This window comes from Nuphar pumila, chromosome 4 (genome assembly GCF_984573655.1).
Source record: "Nuphar pumila chromosome 4, dmNupPumi1.hap1.1, whole genome shotgun sequence".
Lineage (NCBI taxonomy): Eukaryota > Viridiplantae > Streptophyta > Magnoliopsida > Nymphaeales > Nymphaeaceae > Nuphar > Nuphar pumila.
In genome coordinates, this window is record NC_143252.1 from 142,563,154 (window position 1) to 142,584,493 (window position 21,340).

The following is a 21,340-nucleotide window of genomic DNA, read 5'->3' on the forward strand; positions in this document are numbered from 1 at the left end:
GTTTTTTGTGGGCATCATACGTGGTAACACCGTCATCCCACAGTACTTTTAGTTCATCAATCAATGATATTAAAAATATATCAAGATTTTGGTCAGGTGAGGTCGGACCAGGGATCAACAAAGACAAGAAAAGATTTGGACGTTTCATACACAAGTTTGGTGGAAGGTTGTATGGAGTTACAAATACTAGCCATTATGAGTATGGAGTTGATCTACCCCCAAATGGATTAAATCCATCTGTACATAGACCGAGTCTAACATTTCGCACTTTCATTGTGAAGTTCTGATGAGTACGATCAAAGTGCTTTCAAGCTTCAGCGTCAACAGGATGCATGATCTTGTTTTCATCGTGTCGAACTTTATTTGCATGCCATCTCATGTGTTTAGCTGTCCTTGAAGACATATACAATCGCTACAATCTAGGAGTGATAGGAAAGTAGCGGAGCGACTTGTATGAAACTTTCTTTGATCTCGTGCTACCATTGCCTCTTGTCTTTGGCTTGAACAGAGGATGTCCACATGATGGGCATGATATATTGTTTTTATGCTTCTTGAATTACAACATGCAGTGATTTGGGCAAGCATCAATCTTTTTGTAACACATACCTAGAGCGTTGACCATAACTTTCGCACGATAGAAATTTTGTGACAATTTCTCATCTTTGGGCAACATACTTTTCACAATCATGCACAAACGGTCAAAACATGATTGACTCAAATTATACTCGGTCTTTAAATTCATTAGTTGAAGAACTGCAGACAAGATAGTGTGACTCTCGCAACCGTTCCAAAGTGCCTCATCAGCATCTTTAAGTAAATCATAAAATATACTAGCTGCATCGTTTGGTGATTCTTCATCTACGGCAGTTCTTACATCACTAGAACTCATAGCAGAACCCAGTTCTGTTCCTGTGGCATCAAATATCAAATCTGTATAGGGATTATCGTTTACCACATTCACCCGTGCATCAAAATTGTTTCTAAATTCTTCTCCATGAAACGTCCAGTTCTGATAATCACTCACAAAACCCTTCATGTATAGGTGATGTCTAATGCTATGAGGTTCTACAAATCGATTATTCTTACAAATCTTGCAGAGACACTTAATCTGACCTGTGGGATCTACTGTACTGACACTTGCCGTTGCAAATTCAATAAAACTTTCAACACCATCCATATATTCATGCGATAACTCATTGTCTAGTATCCTATGGTACATTCATTCACGGTTTGCAGTCATTTTCTTATGATGTTACGAATAATAACCTAACAAATTAAAAGAGAACAATCAGAATGCTACGATGAAGAAAATATCAAATTTATCATGCAATATATGATGTCATACAATAACAAGAATTTTGATGCATGCATTGATAACATAATATTTTCATGTGCAAACTATTAATGACACGATACAATCATTTGAAGCATGCTTTCATTATACAATTTCACATGAAAGTCATAATCAAATTGAAAGTAACTATATGCAAGCATGGATACAATTACATCAAACATTGCAATACATCTTAATCATTCATATCAAACAAATGACAAACATGTACTTGCAGCAAACACACTTCAATATTTCACTAACTACTACCATGCCTAGCATGGAATCCGTACTCAAAAAATAAGAACACTTTCATATTCATACATTAAAATCATGCTCAGCATGATCTCTAAACTCCAACAAAGCAACCCTAAATATCAACAACTAAGTGAGTGTGTGAACAATAAAGTGTTACATCTAATAAATTAAATAACATGTGATACACTTGTATCACTTATTCACCACGGGTATTTACCCGATTTGCATTATTTTTGTCACTTACTTACCACAGGTGGCTGAGCACAAGCTGGTTCCATTGAAAAATCTGCACAAAAAAATGTTGTTTTAAAATAAAATCACAAAAACAAAAGAGGTTGTTCCGCCAGGGGGTCGACTCCCCTGCTGTTCCGGCAGGGGGTCGACTCCCTTACGGAATATAGGGGGTTAACTCCCTTACGGAACATAGGGGGTTAATTGACCCCCTGTTCCGGCAGGGGTCGACCCCCTGTTCCGGCAGGGGTCGACCCCCTGCCGGAACAAGCAGGGGGTTAACCTTCCATTGTTCCGGCAGGGGGTTAACCCTCTCCCTGTTCCGGCAAGGGGTTAACCTCCTGCTTGTTTCGTCAAGGGGTTAAGCCCCTGCCGGAAAGGCAGGGGGTTAACCCCCTGCCGGGGTCGACCCCCTGCCGGAACAGGCTGAGGGTTAACCCCCTGCCGGGGTCGACCCCCTGTCGGAACAGGTAGGGGGTTAACCCCCTGCTGTTCTGGCAAAGGGTTAACCCCCTGCGTTTCCGGCAGGGGGTCGACCCCCTGCCGGAAAACGTGGGGGGTCGACCCCCTCGTTTACCTGTCTCCGGGCGGCGGCGAACGGCGAGGCTTGCAGACAGTGGGTCGGCGAACGGCCGGAACGGGCGAACGACGGGAGCGGGAGCAGCGAAAGAAGAAAAGGAAAAGCTGTCTGAGATTAGGGTTATTCGAAACTAGCGACGGAATATAGTCCGCCCCCAATTCCGTCGCTAATTAGCGACGGAAAATCTTTTGTCGCAAACGTCATCGCCAAATATTGCGGCTGTTACGACAAAACAATATGTCGCAAAATCCGTCTCTAATTAGCGACGGATGTTGCGGCAGAATATATTCCGTCGCTATTTTCGTAAACTTCATTCATTATAGCGACAAATTTTTTTCGCTCGTTAATCCGTCGCTAACTAGCGACGAAAGTATTCCATCGCTAACAATGTATTTTCTTGTAGTGTTGGTGCTCTTGGTTGTTGATTTGGATTATTCGAGATGGTTGTATTGTTCATTTAGTGGCGATTGTCCAAGAAGGTATCCCATAGAAATCTCCATATCTTCTTTTTTCCAAGAATTTTCATGCCCGTTTCAAATTGTTTTGTGTTTTATTGAACAATCATGTTCTAAAAAATATTACTAGGAATTAGATAAACCTGGCAGTTTTGTAAACTTAGTAAGTGCTAAAGTTTGGCTACTTAGCCAGCTAACTGCCTCAGTTGATAAAATGAGTATGTTCTATTAATTTAAGTTCCAAGGCTAAGTTTGATGGTGAGACAACCGTGATCTTTTTGTAGCTTGTATAAAACAGAGATCAGTATATAAAATATCCAATACCAACAATTCAGCAGTGCGATATATAAAATGGCTATTACCAACATCCTAGTATTTGTATTTAGCTGCCACTTGTCTGCCTGAGGTCCTGAGTATTGGAAGTCATCGAAATGGGATCTCACAAAAATGGCCAGAAATCAGAATTATTCAGACGACCTTTAATATTCTTGTAACCTATCTTAAAAGAAGTTTCGATAACAAATTAAATTTTCATGTATTCATCAAATGGTGATCCAAGTCAATATTTTGGGCCTTATTTGGTGCACTTTATTTATGTTTTGGAATGCCGGAAGTATATCATGTTCTCTTTGAGGCATTTGGAATGGACCCGGAAGATGAGATGTCAACCTTAACTAAGAAGGCAACTTGAAGATGTTGATTATGTCTCTGCTGAATTTGAAGACAGAAAGCTTAGCTGGCAAGACATTGCTGCATACAAGGTGAAGAAGTTTTTCTTCCTTTTTCTAACAGAAGCTTTGTAAACTTCTCTTTACTTATTCATTGATTTGCAGTTGTTTGAATATTCCAACTAACCCCATCGCTTCCTTTTTCCAGCCGCCAGAAGATGCACTCTTTGCACACCCAAGACTTTTTAGGGCGTGTGTTCCGCCAGGGATGCACAGGTTTCGGGGGAACATTTGGGACTATGAAAGTAGGCCCCAAGTCATGCAAGTGCTCGGATACCCTTTGCCAATGACAGATAAAATACCAGAAATAACTGAAGCTCGAAATATTGATCTGGGACTTGGGCTCAAGGTACCTTTCTGATTAAACAGTTTTTAATGAATGGTTTATCCTGTCTAGAGCATAGTGTATTTTATTGTTCTGCCAATACGTCAATATATTGTCTTGGACTCTTGGTTACATGGCTTTTCTTCTAGACCAGTTTCTAACCATAGGACCACCATATGATGCCTGTTAGATCTGGTAATAATGACTGTATTCAAGATATTTATATGCACATACTGAAACATCTTCTAATTCCTTGTTACTTTATTTTAAATCCTTATCATGCTTGAAAATCCTGCATCATGTTAACACTATGATGCTTGAAAAGGTAAGGATCTCACTCACATATAGCCTTTCATTTTAACACTATTGAACAAATAGTTTTAAACTTGAAAATCAATTGGATATATATATTGCAGAAATGTGAAACAGTGATCAGTTTTCAAGTTTAAAATCTTTAGCAAAGCTAGCAGAGATGATGGTAGCAACTCAAAAGCACATTGTATTTTCTTATGTGTATCTATTGATTAAGTTGGCATTAACTTTGCCAGTTGCAACAACAAGTGTTGAAAGAGCATTTTCAGCTATGAACAATATCAAAAGCCATCTACGTAATAGAATGAGAGATGAATGTATCAATGATGCTTTGATTACTTACATAAAGAATGAGACATTTGATACTATCAGTGATAATGCAATTATGAATTGTTTTCAAAATATGAAAAATAGAAGATGCCAATTGTAAAATTTTCATGAATTTAGTTGTTTGTATTTCTTAAGTGAACAATCTTTATTTTAGTTTAAAAGTACAATTTAAGGTTTTATCTTATTATGTTCATAAATTTAGTTGTTTGTGTTTGTAACAATTGTTATTTTAATTTAAAGGCTTATTTAAGTTTTATCTCTCCACAAACGATTGTTCCTCCAACAAAAAATTTCTGGCTCCACCACTGGTCCGAATAAATGGATAGCCCTTCAAGACCATAGCATTGTCCCCGAGACCCGAAGTCTGCCCACCCAACGAAAAACTTCTGGCTCTGCCACTGATGCAGAGTTACGTTATAGCTCTCAAACCCATCAAGCACAGACACCCCTTCATCCACATGGGAGGGTGAAAACAGGTCTGATTTGGGCCAGATCATGCTAGATCCGAATCCAAAATTGAATACCAACAATAGATTCAAATCTGAATGAGATTTGAAAAGGTTAGATTGAATCCGAATCTGAAATCCATGTGGTAATACTGGATCCAAAAAAATTGAACAAAATAAGTTTTTTACATATATGTAAAAAGTGCATTCGGGTTGGATTTTGATTTGAATCAACTCCAGATCCAGCTTAAAATGCTTATCCGAATCCGATCAGAATCCACATTTAGATTTCACTTTAAGAATCCATATCTGAAAAAGTATGCCAAACTCGGATCAGATATTCGACCATATCCAATCCTTTTGCAGCCCTGAGGATTCAGTACTTTGCAAGATGCCCGGTCCCAATGAGAACCCCCTCTTGAAGCATAATCACAAATATTGGCATTTTTTTTAAATCGTGCAATTTTTTGAAGGCCCATATAATTCTATTAAAATCATGATATTTCCAAAACTGTCAATCATTCTGACATAGAAGTAAATAAAATAAGCCAACCGACTCAACACACTCCACACAAAGACCACATCCAGTCATTCAACTAGGGATGTCAACGGGTCAAGTTTACCCGGACCAAACCCTATAGGGTCTGGGTATGGTGATAAATAAGAAGATTTGATTAAGACCAGGTCTGGACCTGAAGATCCAATTAATACATAGATCTGGGTATAGTTTGTTGAATTTTATACCAGACCCAAGCCTGACTCGAGTTCCGATTAAGACCTGCAATTTTTCAATGTAAAAATGATAAAAAATAGTATTTTATCGGGTATGAGCTGGGTCTAGTTCATGTAGTTCTTATCAGGTCCAAGTATGATTTCTTTTATGGTGTGTCCGATTAAACTTGAGTCCGTACCCGATACCATACCCAAAAATTGGAGCCAGGTCTGGCTCCACCAGAGTCCGAACCAAACCCGACCCGTTGACACCCCTACCTTGACACCCCTACCTTCAACCATACTGAAGCCAAGCTCCTGCAACCAATAACTAAATAACCTAAAAGAAATTTTTGGAACCCACTCATCCTTTAATATAAATTTCAAATACAGATCCATATTTATGAAAAATCCACGAAGATCCAACAACTTTGTTGAAATAGCCAAATCAAGACCTCGCGTTTAAATCATGGTATTTATGGTTTTTCATAAATCTCACGATATTTTAAAAACTCGCAAGAAATTGCTGTTTTAAACTTTTAAGCAATTTCTCACGATATTGTCACAAGATTTTCATAAATCTCGCAATATTTGTTACTATGGCTCTAATAAGATTGCAAGCAAGCTGGTTTACTCAAAAAAAAAAAAAAAAGAATAATGACATAGATGGCACTAATTTTTAGCACAATATCATATATGGCTGCAAACTAAAAATTATGACGAACATAGCTAATTTACTTTAAAAAAAATGACAAAAATGACTTTTCTTACAGTTTTACCTTCTGTGAGTGCCTGATTTTTTCGGGTGACTACTTTCATGGTGCCTAAAATTTTCAAACGGCAACGTAACACATGATTTTCATGCGACAAAATGGCAAAGCTGTAAAAAAAAAACAATTGACTAAATTTGTCATATTTTTTAATTTGGACTTTGATCTAAATGGACGACATTGGGTCTTGACTCGGTTATTTCTTCAAAACATGTGGTTCTTTTTCTAGATATTTTAAAAAGTTAGTTGTATATTTGGAACTTAGTATAAAAGATGGTCTCTATTTGAAAATATATTAAAAATATAGAGAGGGTGCGTGTTGGACAATCAATGTACTTTCTCTTGGTGGCAAAGGCATTACTTAGGGTGTCAACGGGTGGGGTTTCGGGTATGGTATCCGGTTCAAACTCGGGTCTAATCGAACTCATCATAAGAGAAATTATACCAGGACCCAATAAAAACTACATGAATCAGATTCGGACCATACTCAACAAAATAATAATTTTTATTATTTTTATATTAAAAATTTACCGGTCTTAATCAAAACTTGGATCCAGCTCCAGTCTAATATAAAATTTCACAAACTATACGGGCTCTATGTATTAATCAGACTTTTATGTTTGGATCTGAATCTTACCCTATAGAATTTGTTACGGGTCCTGACCCGTTGAAACCCTTAACATTAATCCACAAAGACTATTTTTTATATATTTATACGGAAAAACCGCCTCCAAGGAACATAGATCTAGCCGCGCTGGCTCTGCTTGCTGTACAAACCCAGACTCAATCGAGTCCGAATCAGGTGCAATCACATGGCATAAAATTTGTGCATTAAGCACCTGAATGCTCTTGGGCCCCATGACTGACAGGCCTGTTCTCAAGATGGAGGGTGATCAGGTGCTTAATGCACAAATATTTGTGCAATCATCTTGCAACTGATCTTTTCACGACTCAAGCCTGCCCCTCTCTCTCTCTCTCTACCCCACTTATTATATATCTCTCTAAACAAAGTCGGTGGTTGTTGCAAGAAACAAGCATGGCCATCCCTCAAGGCTACAAACTCATCGTCCTCCTTCCCTTGGACTTCCTCCCCCCACCACCAGCCAAGCCTTCTCCTGCACCAGCCATGGCCGACCTCACCATGAAGGAGCTAACAGCTGTGCAACAGCTCGTGCAACTCAGTGAAGACGTCGATGCCGGCTCGTCGAAGAGCCGCCGCCATGCTGATTCTTCCTCTTCTTCGTCTTCTGTTTCTCCAAAAACAGGAAGACCGTGTGCAGACAATAATACGTGCGCAGACAGAAGTCCGGTGCGGACGCGGAGGCGAAAGTTCAGGTCTATCTCCTGGATCTACGAGGCAACGCGGCCGGTCACCGGGTTCGTCGCCGAGAGATGAAGAGATGCGCTTAATTAGATGGGTTTGGTGTCTGAATCTTTGATGTAGGGTGCGTTGTAAATACTGAGAAGCCATGCCTGTTATTAGTGGGCGTAGTAATGACCCTTATTACTGTATGTTGGTGATAATATTTACAGGAAATGTTGTGTTTATTTTTTTGTTATTCGCAATGGAGATCTTCTACCTGTTTCAACATGACATGACAAAGTAACGGTTTTTCGTGTTGCGAGCAAAACTGTATTTTGGGTGTCCAATCCGCCGTTGAAGTTTTGAGATGGACGGCCCTCGATGTCGAGGGTGATATAGAATTCCCATGCACATCTCCCCGTGTTTAAGGTTGATGGGCAGTAGGTTTTGTGGGGGGTAATCCTTCTCTTCTTTTCCCACGTTGGTGAAGGAACCACCGTGAGAAAAAGTAGTCCTGATGAAACTAGTGTTCATGGAGTTGCAGGTGATAAATTAATGAATGTGATTTTTTTTTTAATAACGAAGGAAAACCCTCATCAAGAAATGGGCCCGACCAAATGGATATGTCCTACGATTTGCAGGGATAAGTATACATATCTTTGAATCAGACGGTAGTGAGGGCAATCATACTCTATCAAGCACGACAAGAAGCTCTAGCTAAAACGGATAAAATTGACCACTGACCACCATTCACAAATATTACTCCAATGCATGGCCCAGTGCTTCAGCTTATAGAGGCAACTTGCTGGCTGTTTCAGGAACAGGAAAATTTGAACCCCCAGTTATCATAAGTTGCTCCCAATATAACCCCGCAGTTCTAATCTTAATATGAAAGATGTCTTTTAGGCTGTGTTTTGGAACCCTGCATTGAGATGGAAACATCATTTACATGTGTTGCCAAAATATGGAATTGCCAAAATTTGGTGTTATGGAGTTGCCAAAAACATCTAGTCATTGACATTGAAATGTGGTGTTGGGGCTACCAACTCCATTCTCAATGCAGTGTTTGGGCAAAAATCACTGCTCCCACACAGCAGAGAACATGAGAGCACTGGCAGAAACCACCACACACCTCCGACTCAAGGCTTCCAAACAGAGCTAGTCTCTCTGAGTAGATTCTTCATGCCATACAGTAGACAAAACACCTGCTTAACCACCCAAATTTATCAGTACCTTAGAAAGAAGAACCCATTTTAAACTCAGACATCTATTAGGGATTAATGAGTCTCTGTAAACTCCATCAAAGTTGAGGATGTCTTAAACCAAATTATGTTGGGATGGTGAATTGATTCATCAAGAAAATACATGATGACTGCTTTGTTAATTCCTGAATGCGCAGTCTGATCCAGGTTTTTTGGGTATGCTGGAAACTCAAACAGCATGACACAATCCAACTGCCTGAATTCTCTAATTTTCTTAAAGATGATACACCATTTCTTTCATATTGTTTTAAGTTGATCCAAAAGAATCAGTTTCTCTGGCAGATAAGAATGGAATGTGCACCATGCCAGTTCACTCAGTTACATTACAGAATTAAGAATTTAACACTAAGACAAGCTTCTAGGTGAAGTCACTCAGGCGAAGGAGCAGATCTTGCACCCAACAGAATTCAACTATCTACTGAAACTTTTTCTCTTTAAATTCATCTTATCAGTAAGCATCAGGCAATCGAACAGATCATGCACTGTTGGTCTTCAGCACTTGACAACCAAATCAGGGAACTGTGAAGTCTTGTATCAAGAAGCACATAGTGATGGAAAGCATATGCCTGTTTTGCTAGCCATATGAGTATTATCATCTGGTAACCATGTTAAAGCAGTAATTACCATTTATTAAGACAAGAAATGGATGCTCCTTATCATCATTCATGCTATACCTGAACTTCACATCACAATTTCCTTCAAAGCAATCTTCTCAGATATTAGTAAATTCTAATGACTCAAAATAAAAGATTGTAAGTCGGATAGATGAAGATATTGAACACAAAAATCCCAAAATGTTTTAATCATTTTCCCTTTTCCAAGTTTGAGCAACTATAGTAGAGAATCCAGTATGGAAGATGAAGGTAAATGTTTAATAAACAACAGCAGCAGTAAGAAAATGCAACAAGATTAAGAAGTAAAAACAAACGACAATCACCTTCATACAATATTGTATTCTCTAAATCCAAAACCAAAATATAGATAAAGGTAAGTTGGCTCCTTTTCTATGCATTCATCTGGCAGCCCGGGATAATAGTGTTCTAGCAAAGCATGGTCGTCATGCCATCAACAGTATCCATGAAGATAGTGTTCTAACAAAGCGTGGTGATCATGCTGCCAAAGTCACTCATTCCATAAGAAGGCGTGAAGGTTCAAGTTCCACAAGAAATCAGTCCTCAAAATACATCATTTCTGATTGTGTGAAAAATACCAGTAGCATTAAAGGTTTGACAAACAAAAAACTATTATTGCTACCATTGTGTGCTCACATAGTTTCCAACAACATAGTTTCCAACAAGCTCGACAATTCCACTGCTTCAGGTCACAGGTCATTGGCCTAGAAAGCCATTTAGGAAGGGAACAACTGCAGAAGCTTCAATCGCTTACAGCGCCTGAGAACCAGGTTGCTCAATGAAAAGTGTGAAAGGGCATAAAAGAAACGAGACAGCATGGACAGCAAGGCATACTCTTGCTGCACAGACTTAAAATAACCTTAAACTTTTCTTATTGCCCTCAGTTGCAAGATGTACATGAAAATAATAAAGAGCAAGTGCTATGATGAAATTTACTAAGTGCTGTGGGGAAAACTGCAACAGTAGCAAGTTGATCACGAGATACAAATTGTTCATACCCAAAAGCCCATTCTAACCTCCGTGGATGCTCAAAAATTTTGTTCTTAACTGATAAACACTAAGAAATAGACCTCAGAATTTACAAAGCAAACCATTTTACTTTTTGCTGAAAAGTTGAAGATCCAGTAAGGCAAAAAACATGCCTACTTGCTATCTGCTTCGACCATTGAAACTTCATTCTTGATCTTGGCACAATAGTTAATTTAGAAAATGACTGTAAGTGTCAATTTCAAATGAAAGTACATAACTGAGAAAAGGAGTCTAAAATATAGTCAAATCACCATGGATGGGAATTGCCAAAAGCTGCTCTGCATTACAAATCTGATCAGAAGAATAGACAACTTCAATTGGGATTCATCAAAAAAGCAACAAAGAACACAAAAGATTACTAAAATGAGGTAAAAAGGAGAAAGAATAGGCAACAAGAATGTAGCTTTCAAGCATCCTATATTATAGAAAATTATCAATAGTAGCAGGCAGATCCATTCCCGTAGCTTTAGTTACTGCAATCATCACAGCCATGGCAATCTCTGTTCCATGTGATCACATTTCACCAACAAAATCAAAAGGAAAGAAAATGCAAGAACTCCTAGGATTAAGATGAATTCAACATCTAAGATATAAAATTAAAAGATGATGTTGAATATGCATAAAAGGCCAAATTAGTGCTCAACTTTCACAGATTATACTAAAGGGAAATAGACAAAATGGATACATGATACTGTTTGTGTTTGAACAGTCACATTGAACACAAGATGCTGGTGTTTCATCTCTAGGGTTATCTGCAATTCAAGGCTTGTAGCAGGCAACCAATCACAACCATTTAATAAATTAACAAATAAACACTAACTCCACCTTGTGCCATGCGATCAACTTTATTCATCCACCAGTATTGTAGAGATTGTGCTTCAGTTGGAAAATGCATCCTATGGTGGTGGTTGGATCAGAATGTCTGATGGACTTTTCAAGGACTCTGCTAAAGAGGTTTGCATGTGAAAGGAGTTATAGGGAGACCATTAGTGTAGAATGCAAACCGGTTAAAACCTCATATTCTCTGGGGTGGACGATGCAAAATCTGGTGGTAGCAGAGGGAGTCAATGGCTGCTGAAAATTTTTTAGCACGAAATCACCAGATGAATATCTCTACTCATCTTCAAACCACTATCAAATTTAAATAATAAGAAACATAAGAGCGATGCAGCTGAATGGGTGAACAAGGGTCTGTGCACACTGCAAGTTAGAGAAGGTGAGATTCTGACTGAGAACTCAAGGCATTCAGTTTGCAATTGACCTTATTTGTATAAACTAGATATAAGGTGAGACTATCACCAAAAAAATAATTTAATTGGATAAAAATTGGTGTGCATGGGTTGTTTTAAAAAGAAATGTTCTAATTAGGCTTAATAATGCGAAATCAAATCTATCATTCATAAAACCTCATGTTGCCAGCGATGGATATCAAACTTCATTAATGCTATTTCAACAGTGAACAGTTTTGAACAAGTGGACTCATATTTGTTTGTCATGGATATATTTGTCATTTTTTGGATTCCACTGTTTTGTGTCCACCCATTCACTATTCCAGATATCCAAGTTCTGTGAGTGGTGATATCCAATCCACTTACCCTAGATATTAGTTCTTGAGCACAGCGTGGGCTCACAGTTATAATAACGATATCTGATTCCAATATTCTAGCTTGCCTCCAATTAATTTCCTGAACACCACAGGCTTGTTATAGTTATGAAGGCAACCAGATATCCTAGAAATTCAGTTGTCTTCCAACAATACATACTCCTCTCAATAAAGTCAAAGGATCTCTTGTACCTATAAATGAGATGTGAGGCATCCATTAATGAGTTTCAATAAGTGGTTGCATTATTAGTACATGCTCACTAACAGCCTAGAGCTATGAGTAAAGTTACAAAAAAATCATGTTTAACCTTCTCGAGGAACCATGGATGAACAACAAAAATATGACACACTCCCCTTGTAGCAATAGAAGAGACAACAGTTTCAATTCGGTCTCCAACCTACAACTTCAAGTTCATGAATTGGTGATTATCACAAGCCCCTCTCAGGCCTTAATAACCAATTGATATTTTATTAAGTAAAATAATTAAATCCACTTCTAGGCTTCTAGTCATTGCTGTAGGAAGTCCTCAGAGAGCATCACCAAGTCCTCCCTTTTCACTGCACAGAGCCACCTCTGCCTATATGAAGACCAAGTAATGGCTTCACAACCTCTGGTAACATTTGGGTTTGAAAAAAAAAAAGGAGAAGGGGGGGGGGGGGGAGAGAAAATTATTAACTTCGACAACCTTCTTTTCAATGTTTTTTATTTTGTCTTTTATGCTTCTAAATTTTCAATACAATATTTTGGTCAAATGGGAGGTTAGCCTGAAATGCTTCTTCATTTCAGATCCATGAAGGATATTTTGTAACCTTAGGCATTGTTAGAGTCCTGATTACTTATTTACTGTAATCCCTGACAGATGTCTTGAACTATGAATACACCACGCAATCTGAGATTCAACAATATCTTCTGGACTAAAAGTTTTCCCAGTGCTTAAACACCAAAAAATGACCAAGTTGATCTGCTTACGCTTAGGTGAGCTACTTGGGTGTCATATTAAAGAAATGAAAAGTAGAGGGCTTCACATATTGGTTGAATCATGAGTAAACAACATAAAACAAAAGACCTTATGGAAATAGTTAAAACAAGGTTTAGGTTATCTCAGCAAATCATGATGCTTTTGTGTCTCAAATACATCAGGCAGTTCATAATATATGAATAAATGTCCTTTTCTACACTTATTTCAGAGCTTAAATAAGATATATCATTCATCTAATGTTTAACTGGACAGAGAACAGATGCCGTACAAGTTTTTCTATTAACTACTGAACAAGAAATGGCAATAAAGGGACTGGCCTTCCTCACATGCAACATATTGTTTTTTTTTTAAAGGCAAGCTGGGGTTAGGCGGACCCCTACCAGAACAGCCGCCCCATGTGGCAGAGGGATTCGATCCTGGGCCTTCAGCTTGACACAGGACCCCGCTTACCACATGGGATACCACCTCGGTGGTCACATGCAACATATGTGACAAGTGAAGTTAGGAGAGTTTGGTTAACTGTAAAAACCAAGTTTTAAAAGGAAAATGATAGTCATTAGATGAACCAATGAAAAGAACAACTACTCGTTACTCGTTAGGTTTAGCACAACTCCCCTTTATCTACAAGACGATGCACATCCAATTCACTATGCCTATGTTTATTCAGATGTTTAAAAATAGGACCCGCATAAGTAGCTTTCAGTCGAACACCTCTATTGGCCATCGTATCAATCAATGTGGTAGACTCTTTCAAATGATTTTGCTGACACAGCCCCAACAATAGAATGGAGTAGACTTCAGCATCAACAAAGCAGCATCGACTATCCATTTTACAGTACCAATCAAATGCATCCAGTGTATGATCCGTTGATCACAGTTCTTTAATCAAAGTACTACATGATAAACCATTTGGTTTAATGTCATTTGCAAGCATTGTCCCAAGTTTTTCCGCTTCTGCCATATTACCCGCCCGTAGAAGGGTGATCACAAGCAAACTGTAGCATGTCATGTGGCATATATTCATTCTGAACTGATCTTTCTAATAACATAAAGGCATCATCTAAACGCCCCTCTGTCAAAAGCCCCTTGAAGATCACAATAGTGTCACTCTGTTTGGCAAACACCCATTTTGAACCATTCTTTCCAAAACAAGCATTGCTTCCTTTGATCTCCCATCTTCAAAAAGTGCTGAATAGATAACAAGATTTGGTATACACACATGATTTCTCATATCCCCAAGAAGACCTCGAGCATTATCCAACCGATTCCTATTGCATAACCCCTTAATCAAAGCAATGTAAGTCAACCATATCAGGATAAATCCCATGCTCACTCATCTCTCCAACCAAACTTTCCACGACATCAATATCGTTTGTGCTATAGAGAGAAGCAACAGCATTATACAGAACTGCATCTGGCAGGCAACCAAATTCCGGCATCATCCTCAACAGAGTCAATCCCAGCTCTGTGAGTTTCACTTCTTTACAAAGACTGTTCTGTTAGATTTCGGGCAGCGGAAGCGTACCTGAATCCATGTTGATGGTCACAATGTGCTGCCTTGTAACAAACGATAATCCAGTTCATACGATCAAGATTCACATAGCAGGAAAATCACGATCCACGATAGATCGTGTGAGTACAAAGCCTTCTCTACGCTGTCTTTTCTCTCTCTCTTATTCTTGATGATGATGAGTCTCTTCAAGAAATATTAGACAGCCCAGAGGGACTAAGACTCCTCTTTATATTGGGTCTATCCATCAGGACCCAAAATGAAATTTGTTTCCTTACCCGACTTGAATTGTAAAATGCTCTCAAAGGTTGGGTCTAAATGAAAATAGATCCAATATTATTTTTACTTTATTTTATGTCACCTTAATGAAAATTCTAACAATCTCTCACTTGGCACAATATAAAATAAAATAACTGTAAGTATATCCAAAATACAACATTGGATCATAAAAAAAGTTTCATTCGAATGCACTCTGATAAACATACCCAACAATATGTATTTACAATTTATCATTCATACTTACTTTAAGAAAACTTATTGATATAGATCATGGCGGTTATATACATCAAATGATATATTTCCTTCCATGCATCATATTATCAATAAATTCACTTAAATAAGTCTTATATGGTAAATAATATAAACAGTCCCACTTTAATGTCAATACGACAAAATCTTCTATTTCACACATGAATGTTAACAAATAAAATAGAAGAAGATAAACAATCATCCATTATGAGATCTCAAATGTATCAATTACATCATCAATTATCCCATGAAATAAGACCCATACTCATTACATGTCCTGAGAAGACTTTAGGTGCCAAGGCTTTAGTCATGGGGTCAACAATCATGTCAGAACCACTGACAAAACTAATTGATACAAGATGACTGTTGTTTAGAGCTTTTCCATGAAACTGCCCCACCCACAAGCAAGAAAACATATCCCGATGTGGATTTCCTACTATCCAAACAACCAGCAAAATCTGCATCTGTATAACCAATCACTTCCAAGTGATCGGTTTTGCCATAAGTGAGCTTGAAATCTTTAGTTCCTTGAAGGTATCTCATTATTTTCTTTACTGCTTTCCAATGTTCTATTCCTGGATTGCTTTGATATATCGCAAGTAATCCCATATCAAAACTAATATCAGGACGTGTGCAAACTTGAGCATACATTATGCTCCCAAGGGCGACAGCATATGGAATAGTCTTTATTTTCTGCTTCTCAATCTCATTCTGTGGACACTGATGGAAACTAAATTTATGACCTTTAAAGATTGATACTTCACATGATGAGCCGCTCGACATGTTAAACCTTTCTAAGATCTTTGCAATATAGGCTCTTTGAGATAAACCAAGCAGTCTTTTAGTTCTATCACGATGGATTTCAATGCCAATAACACATGATGCATTCCCCATATCTTTCATATTGAAATGATTGAAAAGAAAATTCTTAGTCTCACTTAGAAGACTCAAATCATTTGTAACAAGTAATATATCATCCACATGGATTCAATCTCCTCATTCATGGCATTCAACCATAAATCAGATTTTTCACTTTTAGTGGCTTCTATGAATGAGAATGGATCATTATCAGTACCAACTGTTAAATTATATACCTAATCATTCAAATGTAATATATATATTTTATATATATAAGGTAATACATATACATATATTAATATATATGTATATGTATCTACTTATTATATATATAAAATATATATTTCTGTTTTGTTTAGCCGTAGGGGTAGAATAGTCTTTTCCTCTATTTTACGCACATTCATTTTATGAATGTGATTGTTGTTTTTTATTTTTTCCTTTTTCTTTATTTTTATTTTTCTTTTTGTAAAGTACCAAAAGGTACCTTGGGGGGCCCACTAGCATAGACGTTGGGCCCTCTCCAACGGTCACATTTGTGACTGTTGGAGGGGCTCCAACGTCTATGAGTGGAGCCCCTCCAAGGCTCCTCTTGAGTTGTTATAAATAGGGGTTTCACCCCCTTGTATTTTTCATGGCTTTGAGTCAAAGCCCAAGTTCTCAATAAATTGATTCCATTGTTTTTTATGCCTTTGTGCATTTGTGAGTTATTTGTGGGTTGTGCTTTTTGTGCATAAGTGTTCTAAAGTGTTCTTATTGTGCTTTCGTGGTGGGTTTATGTTAGAAAGTGACTTGAAATACCTTGGGTTCAATAATGAACCCATACTTATGCACGTAAAGTGCAAATATACCCATTAAAGGGAAACAACACACGCACATAATGTGCCAATACATAAAACCCATAAAAAGGGAAAAATATGACTTAAAGTCATAAGTTACATATCATTGAAGAATAATGGAGAAGGGGTGAAAACCCCATTACAATGGAGCATAAGCTCCCTCAAGAATACAAAATACAAAGGGGAAATCCCCTATTTATAAGCATAAAAAGGGACCACCTTGGGGGCTCCCAAAGGGGACGTTGGAGAGCCCCCAACGGTCACATTTGTGACCGTTGGGGGCTCCCAACGTCACTTTTGGGAGGCCCCCAATGTGGTACGAAACCCAAAAATATAAAAAACAAAACATAAAAATAAAACAAAAATTACAATGCATATTCCAATTGGAATATGCGTAAAATGCTAATTTACAAGAATACCCTTGAGGGTATTTTAGGAAGATAAAAAATATATATTTATATATATATATAAATAGAGATATGTATACATATATATATACGTATCTTTATATATATATATAAATATATATATGTACATTTAAGGATCAACATATTTTAACACCCCCCCTCAATCTTTGCGGGGAAACGAAAAGATTGAACAAAGGGAAAGACTCCAAGAGGCTCCGGCAAGGATGCAATGGAACTTGAAAAGGCCTTCCTCCTATTGTCTTCAAATTTCCCGAACTATCCAGGGTACTTCTCTTTGTCCTATCTCCAAGATCCTGTGAAATAACAACAAAGAAACAAGTAAAACAAATCTTTGTACTTTTATTCAAATGAAACATTTCTAACTAGCACAGGTTAGAAGAGATGCAAATTATGCAAAAATGACACCAAAGTTTCAAAATCATATATCATGTTTAAAACAAAATGAGCGGAAGCAAATTATGCAGAAATAAATTACAAGAATGCATAATGCATTCATAAGGTCCAACATTTGACAAATATAACCCCATAATGGGGAATAACAAAATGGTCCACTAAGGGACACCACAATAAGCCTACGAAGAGGCATGATATACATAAACATTATTGAATGAGGGCCCAAAAAGGCCATAAAGAGCATATGCATATACTTATCATGAAATGAATTAATACTCAAAGAACTCATTAATGAACATGCTTCAAACATGTAATGAAGTGCCAAACAAGAGAAACAAAGTCTCCAAGCATACTTTAGGCAAAATAAACCCAAGAGTTCACAAGGTTTTAAAATCATTTATGAAAGACATACTTAATACACATTTTGCATATAAATGTGGCAAAAACCATAAGCACTTAATATATAGATTAAATGCTAAGAAATCAACTTGATATGCATATCAAAAATATGATTTGCTTGAAAAACACAAGTCATGAATGAAATTTTGCAAATTTCAACAATAGTTTATCCATTACAAACATCTTCCTCATTAGTCCTCCAAAACCCATAAATCAAGTGTATAAGCTACTAGATCAAGAATATAAAGTCATTAAAGGCCAAAGACACACACAAAGGTGTGTAAAAGAACCTCTTGTCTACATATAATAATACTTGAAATAAGTGCATCTACGACAAGAACAAGAGAATACATGCCAACATGGACTAAAAAGTATCTCTTGTCTACGTAAAAAATACACTTAAAACCAAGTATGTTCAGCTACTAGAACAAGAGTAATAAGCCAACCATGGGCTAAAACATAATACATCTCTTGTCTACATATGATAGCACTTGAAATGAGTGAAATAAGTCAACCATGGGCATACATCTAAGCGACTAGAACAAGGACACAAACGCCAACATAGGCTAAAAATCACACACCATGGTGTGAATCAACGTGCCTTGTCTACATATAAAAACACTCAAGACAAGTGTGTTCAGCTACTAGACCAAGAGAGCAAAAGCCAACAAAGGGCTAAAAACACACGAAGGTGTAATAAATTCTTGTCTACATATGATGACACTTAGATAATGGGCATACAAGGAAAAGACTTTTGAGGCAATAAACTTGTAATGAAAATAAACCTCGAATGAAACAATATTCCTTTTAAAACATGAATACTCATAACAATAACATTTTGGAATAAATGCATGTAAAAGTATCTTCAACAAGATGATAAAATAATATTCTTTTAGAACAAATGTGTGAACATACACACACCAAGAACACTTGTGAAAAAACACAAGAACACATGTGCACAATAAGCACAACATTCAGAATCACAAATGTGCAAATGCACTCATAAGATTCATAAATAAAAGGTTGGGCTATAATCCCATAACACCTTGATTTTAAATATACCTTAAAGCATTTAAGGTTTCAAACACCATATGTCCATCACATTTACATAGAAGCATCCATAATATCAATGGCCACAAGAGAAAAAATGAGTGACCCACTCATAATTAGAGATCAAATAACAACTCATTTTAGAGTCCCAAGGTACCCATAACTCACCTCAACAACCATCTATAATATGGAAGGTGGACAATCTAAAATGATACAACACGAGGTGCCCATAACTCACCTCGACAAACATCTCTAATATGACAATAATAAGGCCAAATAAACGATGCATTAAATAACATGTGATGGACAAATATAAATGCCACAAAGGGGCAATAAACACATAAGGAATCATTTTCCAAAAAGTTTTTACAAAGAGGACCGATTAACAAATTGAATCAAAGGTCCAATATAATCCATCAAAAACAATTTTGCATAAACACGAATTATGCCTAATCTTTAAAAGAAGTCTTGTATCAAAAAGACCACAACATAAAGAATTCATCAAGACAATCAAGCTTTTAATCAAAGAAATCATAAGAACCGTAATGGTTCACAAAGAAGGCTTTAACACAATACTCAAGGAAAAAGTACTTGAAAATTTATAGATTTGGGATTAAATCCCATACAACAAGTTTTAAATATTCTTTGATTGAGATGAGATATGTGGAAACGTACAAAGTGCTATAAGCACTTACAATGATTTAAAAAGGACTCAATATCTAAATTCATTATGTTTTTCACAATAAGAAATGTGCATAAAGGCTCCATAATGCAAAAATGTCTACGAAGAGACAATACACATGTAAGCACACAAGGCTTTATAAAAGATGTGCACGAAAGCACTCATACAATACTTGAACAAATACACACCAAGGTGTCAACAAACATGCACTAAGGCATGTATATCATAAAAAAGAGGGAATGCATACAAGCGCAAATATTTTGAGAAGCAAATGTGCACAAAATACAAAAATACACAAAAGTGAGCAAGTATGCACTTTATAAAAAGAGCAATCCTTGAAATTCTCAAGTTTTAATTATGTAATTACATGCTTGACAAGTGCAATTGAGGACAACTAAAACTATATTATGGCCAATGTAGGCATTTTTAAAGATATTATTAAGAGATTTCGAAACCTTATGAAAAATACAAACCAACAAGTTTATAAGGATGAAAAATGAAATCATTTATACCAAAAAAAGGATGCAATAGATGAACTATGCATTCTATATGGGAAATTCTCTTTTAAAAACAATCTTTCCTAATGGTTTATCATAAATAATTTTTCAAAAAAGAAACATTGAAAAACTTTTTAGGAGTTCTTATAAGTTATCATTAACAAGAACTACTTTAGGATTCAACAAAGATTTTAGATGTGAGAGATTCTCATATAATGATTATATCAAATTTTTCAAAAATGCACTAAAATCCATAATCAAGAGAGGAACTCAAATCAAATTAGGGTTCATATGAGAGTTAAGAAATTTTAAGCAAAGATCATTTTTTTTTTGGCAAGAGATCATATATAATTTTAAAAGTTAACTTATAGGTCAATCATGAAATACTTATTTAAGAACTATAAATCTCACATAATTGAAGGTAATTTTTAAAAACATAAATTACTATTATATGCTATGAGTAGTTCGATAAATAGACACGAATTTTATATTTGGACAACAAACGATTTCACCAAATTTAGAAGGAGATATTTTCAAAATATATGAGCACACGAAATGTGAAAAGAAATAATTCAACTATCATGACCATCAAACGAACAAACTATATGCAAGAAACATACTTTCAAATGCATAATACTTTTTGAGAAAAGGGATACATACCGAATAACTTCAAAAGCATAATACTTTAGGAAGAGCAATGAATACTTCACCATTTCTTGAGCGACACGCTTTCCGTTGCACCAAGAGACAACCCCATCGTAACCTTGCTCTGATACCATGTTAGAAAGTGACTTGAAATACATTGGGTTCAATAATGAACCCATACTTATGCACGTAAAGTGCAAATATACCCATTAAAGGGAAACAACACACG

The 21,340-nt window shown here is 36.7% G+C and overlaps 1 pseudogene; it reads right to left on the reverse strand.

Annotated features, from left to right (window-relative positions):
* Positions 1-15,668: 15,668 nt before the first annotated feature.
* On the reverse strand, positions 15,669-16,217 carry LOC149841414 (secreted RxLR effector protein 161 pseudogene; annotated as a pseudogene).
* Between the last annotated feature and the right edge of the window lie 5,123 nt (positions 16,218-21,340).